Source organism: Triticum aestivum, chromosome 2D (assembly GCF_018294505.1).
Source record: "Triticum aestivum cultivar Chinese Spring chromosome 2D, IWGSC CS RefSeq v2.1, whole genome shotgun sequence".
NCBI classification, from domain to species: Eukaryota; Viridiplantae; Streptophyta; class Magnoliopsida; order Poales; family Poaceae; genus Triticum; species Triticum aestivum.
Window position 1 is genome coordinate 367,476,428 of NC_057799.1, and position 8,550 is coordinate 367,484,977.

Sequence of the window (8,550 nt, forward strand, 5' to 3'; positions counted from 1 at the left end):
GAGCCTCGCCCGAGGAGGGCGCCGGGCGCGCCTTCCTATGCGAGGGAGGGAGGCGCCCCAGGTGCGGGCGCTGATCCTGAGGCGGTGCCCACTACAAAAAAAGACACATCCGTGACATTTTGGGCCAAACGAATTTTTTTCTGTCATACTTATAACACTTCTATGACGATAATTGTGACAGAACCCGGTATCATCATAGATGTGGTGGGGTCCTACTTCTATGACAAAAAATCATGCCAGAAAATGGGCTTTTCGTCCTGGGCGGGCCGGAGACGCAGCTGCATGACATTCTTTGGTCCGTCCATGATGGAAAAAACCGTGGTAGAAGCGAGGGCGAGGAAAATATCGGGGTGTTCCCGGTTACGGTGGGTGGTCAGGGCCGAGCGATGCGCGTTTCTCTCGTACACGCACGCGCGTGGGTGCGAGGCGTTGGGCTCGAACTGAACCCGAGCGAGGCGTTGGGCTCTAACTGAACCCGAGCGATTGCACTGCAGGCTACGCGTTACTGAACCCGAGTGAATGATCGATGGCTGTTAACTGAACCCGATCGAGCGATTCCTTCGCTACTGGTGCTGACTGAAGCCGATCGATGCTGCCTCTGGATGAACAGTGAGCGTTGCTGGGGGGGTTGGATGAACAGTTCCCGGTGGGGGTGGATGAACAGGACCCCGTGGTGTTGCCTCTGGATGAACATGACCCGATCGATCGAGCCGGTTGGGGATGGATGAACAGGACCCCGTGGAGGGCTGGATGAACAGGACCACCCCGTGGAGGGCTGGATGAACAGTAGACGGTGGAGGGCTGGATGAGTAGTAGCACGTGGAGGGGTGGTTGAACAGGAGCCCGTGGAGAGGGCTGGTTGAACAGTAGCCGGTGGAGTACCGCGCGGTGGAGGCTGGATGAACAGGAGCCCGTGGATGGACAGTCGCAGGTGGAGGCTGGAGGAGGTCGACGGTGGATGAACAGTAGCCCGTGGAGGCTGGAGGGGGTCGACGGTGGAGATGAACAGTATCCCATGGAGTCCCGTTTTGCGGTACGCCACACCCCTCCCGATGAACAGGACCCCCGTTTCGACCGTAGCGCTCCAACACAAGTCCGTTTCCTCCGTTTTGCAGTACGCCACACCCCTCCCGATCAACAGGACCCCCGTTTCGACCGTAGGAGGTCCGTTTCCTCCGTTTTGCGGTACGCCAGACCCCTCCCGATGAACAGGATCCCGTTTCGAACGTGGCCGGTTGAACACAAGGCCGTTTCCTCTGTTCTGCGGTACGCCAGGCCTCGTTTCCATCGGCTGTTCCGTCCAAGCCCTCCCGATGAACACGACGACGCATTCCGTTCCGATCCAGCCGGTTGGCTCCCCATGGACACGACGACGACGCAGTTTCTCTGTTCTGACCCAGCCATGTACACGAGCCCTGGCCGTACGTATGCGCGAGTAGGCATTCGAGACCCTGCCCATATGTACGTACGTGGCCGTATTTTCTTTCTTGCACACTGGCCGTTGTACGTACGTGTACATGCTACGTGCGCGCCTCTACTACGACACGTGCATGCCTCTACATCGACCAATATGTACGTACACGTTCGCGACCAGAATGACAACGCTACGTATGCTTCGACCAGGTGGGTCCCGACTGTCAGGCACTTCCTTGCGTGCGAAGATGTAGCTGGTGGGTCCCAGCAGTCAGGGGGCGAATCGTTTTTTTTGCCTGGACGCACTTCCTTGTGTGCGAAGATGTAGCTGGTGGGTCCCAGCAGTCGGGGGGAAACGTTTTTTCGCGAAATACGATGGCCCTTCCGGTGGGTCCCTGCTGTCAGGTGGAGGAATAATTATTTCGCGCGTAATAAGGAGGCACTTCCTTGCTGCGGCCGTGGACCTAGCTGTCAGCCTCTCCACGTACAGTACTCTTCCGATGGAAGTCGTTCCTTGACCACGTTGACCACGCCGTGCTGAGAGCACCAGGGCGGTGGACGACGGCGAGGCCTAGGAAGGGGACGACGTGGAGTCGGGGAAGACGCGGCAGTAGAAGCCCGCGCGGAGAGGAGTACGAGGGTTCACTGGTTCGCTGCGGTGTGAGGCTGCCGTCGCCGCAGGGCCTGGCCAGCGGTGGGAATAGTAGGGGGCGGTGAGGCCTCCGCGGCAGCACAGCCGACCACAGGAGGCAGGAGCATGCAGCATGACCGGCGCTGCTTTGGGCGGTTGGAGCAAGAAGACCAGAGGTTGAAGAAGCACTACGGCCGTTGGATGGACATCGTACGGTCACTGGAGCTAGAATTGTTCATATTGACTAAGTTGACAAAGCACTCCGTCCCCGTCAACTTAGTAGGCCCACAAGTCAGCCTCCCACCAAGGTGGGTCCCAATCAGCAGGGGGAGTATTCATTTTTTGTGCGTAATAAGGAGGCACTTCGGGTGGGTCCGAGCTGACAGCGGGGGGAACGTTTTTTTCGTGCAATACGGTGGCCCGTCCGGTGGGTCCCAGCAGTCAGGGGGAAACATTTTTTTCGCGAAATACGGTGGCCCGTCCGGTGGGTCCCTGCTGTCAGGTGGAGGAATCATTATTTTCCGCGTAATAAGGAGGCACTTCCTTGCTGCCGTCGTGGACCCAGCTGTCAGCCTCTCCACGTACAGTCCACGTCCGATGGAAGCCATTCCTTGACCACGTTGACCACGCCGCGCCGAGAGCACCAGGGTGGTGGACGACGGCGAGGCCTAGGAAGGGGACGACGCGGAGCCGGGGAAGACGCGACAGTGGAAGCCCGCGCGGAGAGGAGTACGAGGGTTCACTGGTTCGGCTGCAGTGTGAGGCTGCCATCGCCGCAGAATAAGAGGGGGTGTGGGTGAGTAGAGGGATGGTCTGGCCAGCGGTGGGAGTAGTAGGGGGCGGTGAGGCTTCCGCGGCATCACAGCCGGCCACGGGAGGTAGGAGCACGCGGCACGACCGGTGCTGCTTTGGCCGGCTGGAGCAAGAAGACCAGAGGTTGAAGAAGCACTACGGCCGCTGGATGGACATCGTACGGTCACTGCAGCTAGAATCGTTTATATTGACTAAGTTGACAAAGCCCTTGGTATGCATCAACTTAGTAGACCCACAGGTCAACCTCCGAAACGGTGCGCCCCAGATGTCAGGGGAGGAATCTTTTTTGGGCGGCTGAAGCAAGAATATCCGAGATTGAAGAAGAAGCACGACATCCGTTGGATGGACATCCAACGGCCACAGCTGCCGGAACCGTGTGTTGTTGACAAAGCCTTGCATACGCGTCAACTTAGTTTTTTTAGGGGACGCGTCAACTTAGAAGGCCCACAAGTGTGTGGCAGAGAACATATAGCCCATTTGCGATTTGTAAGAATGTACAGCCCATTTTTTAATTCTAATGGAATTTACTACAGCCCATTTACAGTTTGTTAAAAGTACAACCCATTTTCTAGCTAGGACAACGATTAATAATTTCAACCAACCGCTCAAAACAGAATTCAAAAAAATTCCCACATTTTTATGGGATCCGAAATATTTTTATCCAAATTTCTAGTCAGATTAAATATAATTTCAAAATAAAGTTGTATTACGTTAAAATCCAACGAAATATTGCGCGCGCAACAAGTAATGAAATTAAAATTTTCAAATTCCGAAAATAATATATTTTTTAAACTAATTACGCGTTTGGTGCATTTTTTATAGTTACTGCCCAGTTATTATCCCATTTATTATTTCTTAAAGTCCATTTTCTTGTTAAGCCTAATGCATACCTCCTAGGAAAGTTTGCAGCCCAGCGGGGCGGAGAATAACAAGTTGACCCGGATATTGTGTACAACTGTCGGCCCAGTTGCATTGCTGATGTTGAAAAAAAGGCCTGTGTAGTACAGTACAACCTAACATGGCTACTCAGCCCACATTCAGCGACGCCGGAAAGGCCCAAACAAGGCTTCTGTACAACTTTTTGAAGTCACTGAGCTCAATTAATAACTTAAGAAAAAAGTTAGATTACAGTGGAACCTAATTAAAAGTTGTCACGAGCAAAGAAATAATTCAACGGGTCCCACTTGTGCGTGTGTGTGTGTGCGTGTGTGTGTGAGAGAGAGAGAGACCCATCGGTCGATGCTCGTAAATACATCTTTCAGCCATATGCATTGCTGATGCTCAGTAAAAACTTATATAGTTGACACAATCATATAGAACATCATAGCACACTGAACTTGCATACAAAAATTTCACGCAGGCGGCACAATCAGGATGGAAGCAGTGGATCGCTATGGGTAGGGCTATGTTGAAACCAACGAACTCGTACATAACGGTTCATCGTCTTTATCAATGACAGGGAAATATCTTGAATGCTTTGCAAAGAAAACAGACAGACAACACAATAAGTTCTGCTAGCACATTAAGTTGACGTACAACCCTTTCTAAAAAAAGTTCAGGTACAAAATTAGAACAGGTCACAATCAAATGTACTGGCACATCAGTGCTTCACACCCATAGCTCGGATTTAACTAGTATCTGACAAGATTCAGTTGTTACCTCAAATTAGAGCACATCCAGGCAGCCAGCCCTGCCTCTTCTCCCAAAGAAGCAGTGGCCTCCGCCGCGCGATGGAGTAGGCCCTGTGCCATCCATCGTTCCGAGCAACACGGGGAAAGTCTGACGTTGACTCCTGTAATGGACGTCGTCGACGGACCCTGGCACCAGCGGCGGCGGCAGGACTTCGATTGATGGATTGACCACTTCTTCGACATGCACGAACACTCGATACAGGTACATCCCTAACGTGGTCCGCGGCGGCCTTGGTGGCGACGAATAGTACAACCCCGGTTCCTGCACCGGTATCTCAACACCAATCACCTTCGGTATGGTGGACGGCTTCTTCATCCATGCCATAACCGTCAGAGCCCAGCTGTCTGGAGGAACAAACATACTTACGAGCTCACCTCCAAGGTCGTTGATAAGCTCATTCATGGACTCGCTGTTCCAAGCACGTCGAGGCATGCCGTGGAAGGTAAGCTTTGTTAAAAACTCAAGCTCAGAGGGCACCGAGCCCCATCCTGGGTGCCACCGATCAAAGCTCACCAGCGCGCCATCGCAGAACAAACGCCGGGAAGATTCGAACACACGACTGCAGTCGAAAGTTGTCCGGAACCTGACGAAGAAATCAGCCGGTGGCGGACAGACTTCGACGAGCAAGTCACTTATTTGGATGCCGTGCGCAATGCCAAGAGCTTTGACAAGGTCGTCCGGCGAGACGGGAGGCCGGTCGCCGTTGATGGTTACCATCAGCACTTTGCCGGCAAACTGGTCGTCAAGCGCCGCCATGCCACTGTTGAGCGACAGCACGCAGCGACCGAAGGCAGGACGGACCTCAGGATCTCCGGCTCGGAGATCCGCGTTGACCGGCGACATGATAGTGAGCTTGAGTACAGGGAGTACAGGAGGGGGATTTGGGGGAACTGGAGTAGGAATCGAGATTCCAGAGGTGGGGGAGGGGCGGGAGATTGGGGATGAAAAGGTAGCTTGAATTTCGAACACGCGCCAATATGCTCTCGGCGCGCAAGCGCACGAAAACACCGGTGGCGCCCACATGTCGGCCTAAGAGTCCTTATTCTTTCTTTTTTGGAGAGCCCGGCCTTTTTTTGAGGATCTTTTGAGAGCCCGGCCTGAGAGTCATAATTGACCTGTTTGGCATTGCGTTACTACTCGGCCCATATTCAACGACACCTCACTGGCCCAAACAAGTGTACATCATCGAAAAGACACTGAGCTCAAATTATATAACTTGAAAAAAGGAGATACACTCTGAACACTGGAGAATGGTGATGCCCTCATTTAGCCCACCAGTAGTTCGAGACAATAAACAGTTCGAAACAACGATATATACAACATTCAAACACTGACTAGTGACTACTACTGACATAAACAGCAAGACATGATAGTTCATAAGAAGTCTTGCTACACCACCAAAACGCACCCATCTGCAGCGCTCAGACTCTCGTGATCCAGACGAGAATGACATTCTAAACAGAGGCAACTATTACATAGTAAGAGTGACATAGACGAGGATGACCAAATGACAAGGAATATGCATAACAAAAGAAAGAACTACCCATCCAGAACAAGCAGCAAAGACAACAAAGTCATTCGAAGAGATGATCCAACACCATCATAATTTGCAGCCCCGCTTCAGCGACCAATGATCCGGAGACACCAGTACTCCACCCTTTCGACGCAACAGCCCAATTACCTATCAACCTGAAGGCTTGAACCACATCACTGCCTGTCGTAATTGAGACATCCAAGGATCAAAGTTAATCCGGATGCCTTTGTCATTCTCACCTTCTTTTGGCTGCAGGCTGTATCGTTGACAATCAGGGGAGTTTGCTCCCGAACTCCTAGGGCTCGCCGTGTAGACACAGTTTTCCATAGCAAACAGAGCCTCTCTGCCATCAAGGTCCTTGCCAACGGTGATCTCCTGGTTAATCGGATAATTGAGTCCGAGAAACAGAGAGTGTGAACCAAGGCTGTTTACCCGCCTCCAACTAAAAAATCCTGAAGGCCCCAACAAGCTGGTATCCTGCTCATAGACGTAACAGCCACTGTCCGGATACTCACGTATTTCACGGTGCTTGTATACAGTGGGGTTTTTGCAATATAACTTTTCCGGCTCATGTGTCCGAATGATCATCAGTCTTTTGCCGTCGTCTGATCGAGCGAGGAACCAGTTGTGCTTCCCTGTTTTTGGCAAAGGTGGTGTGATTACAAAGGGCAGTAACTGTAGGGACACTGCATCATATCAAAAAGGACAGGCATTGTTAATGTAAGATCAGCATTGTTCAGAGTATGAGTAGGATAATGCAAGAAACAGCATTGATATGTCCCTGTTGGAACTGGGAGGAAAATACAGGGAAATGTATACTGGGTTCGAAAATATAGAAGTGCCATGCATGGTTATACTCATGTTATCTCGCAATCGATTCTTCACAGGAAACTACCATGTCATGCATGTTATGTAATCATGTTCTGTCCTCACAAACAAATTCTTCAAGGTAACTAACAGACCATGCATTGTTATATACTCGTGTTCTGTGGGCAAAATTTTTGTGAGGATATTATTCTAGCCATTGATTGCTGAAGGGCGAATATAGGTATGTACACATGGTAAGCATTACAGGATTTCACTACTTCCAAATATAGAGTTCTCCATATGCACATTTACTTCCCTAATGTATGGTTAGATGAAACCAACAGTGTGGTGCATGTTTCTACATCATGAAAATGAGGAAACTAACATGGCCATTGATACACACTCATATTTAGTAGTAGTATATAGATTACTGTAAAATAAGGAGAATATCCATATATTCCTAACCGTTTGATTATTCAGGGGTACAAATTGGCTGTAATGACATGATCACAATCGCATGAATTAACTCATTCCAAATATAGCTGATTTACGGCGTCTCTAATACATTGCCATAGTTCTACTCAAATTCTGCTCAAACAGGGATATGCCAATCATCACAAAAAGTTCAAACAGTGTCATGGCGTCATCATTAACATGAGACGGAAACAACTTACACGCGCCGTCCCAGCAATACGTGGTGCCATCTGCTTTGTCGATCGCGTAGATGATGCCATTGTGTTCAATAGCATCACAGAAGTGTGTATCAGCTTTGACGATGATCCACTGCGAGCTGAGTTGTCTCCAGCTAAAGAAGGCACCGGCGTAAAGATAGGCGAGTCCGCGGTCGAACAAGGCAATTAGCTTGAAGTCTGCGTAATTCGCATGTCGTGTGGGCACTTGGCAGATTACAATCTTCTGCAAAACAAGGTCCGTCCAACTGACGTGGTAATCTAGATGACTAGGACCGCGATGGTAAAACTCTATATAATCCAACGGAGGAAGGATAATCTCATGGGAGGTCTGGAAGTTCACGAGCACCAACTTTTTACCGTCTTCTCTGAAGGCAGCCATCCAGTGGGAGTTCATGCCGACCCAGTACATACCTGCCAAGAAGTTTCGGGCGATGGTGATCGGATCGAAGTCGAGGGAAATGATGTACGGCGACCCACTACATACCTGCAAAGAAGTTTCGGCTAATGGAGATCGGATTGAAGTCGAGGGGCATCATGTACGCCTCCGTATCATGGTGAGCCAATCTCGCAAGACCAGATAGCAGCAAGCAGGGTGTCTTGAAAAGCTTTGGCCTCGCTTCGATGATGGCCGTGTGCATGCCCCTCGAGCATGCAGCCAGCCGCAGGGCGCTCAACATATCCATACACGAACAACAGAGGTCGAGGACGTCACTGGGGAGATTGCTCCAATCGCGGCTCATATGGATCCTGCGCGGTTCGCGTTCGGCCATGGTGGAGTTTGGAAGGTGGGGTTTTGGGGGGCTTGATTTACGGGGGAGAAGGCTGTCGGTGCTGGAGCGGCTAGCGAGGGAATAGTGGTACTGGGGGAGGCGAGCGAGGCGAGGGTATGCGGGGGCACAGTGAGATAATGAAGAGTGACCTCAGGATCTCCGGCGAGACGGAGATGGAGATGGAGTGGTGCTAGGGGA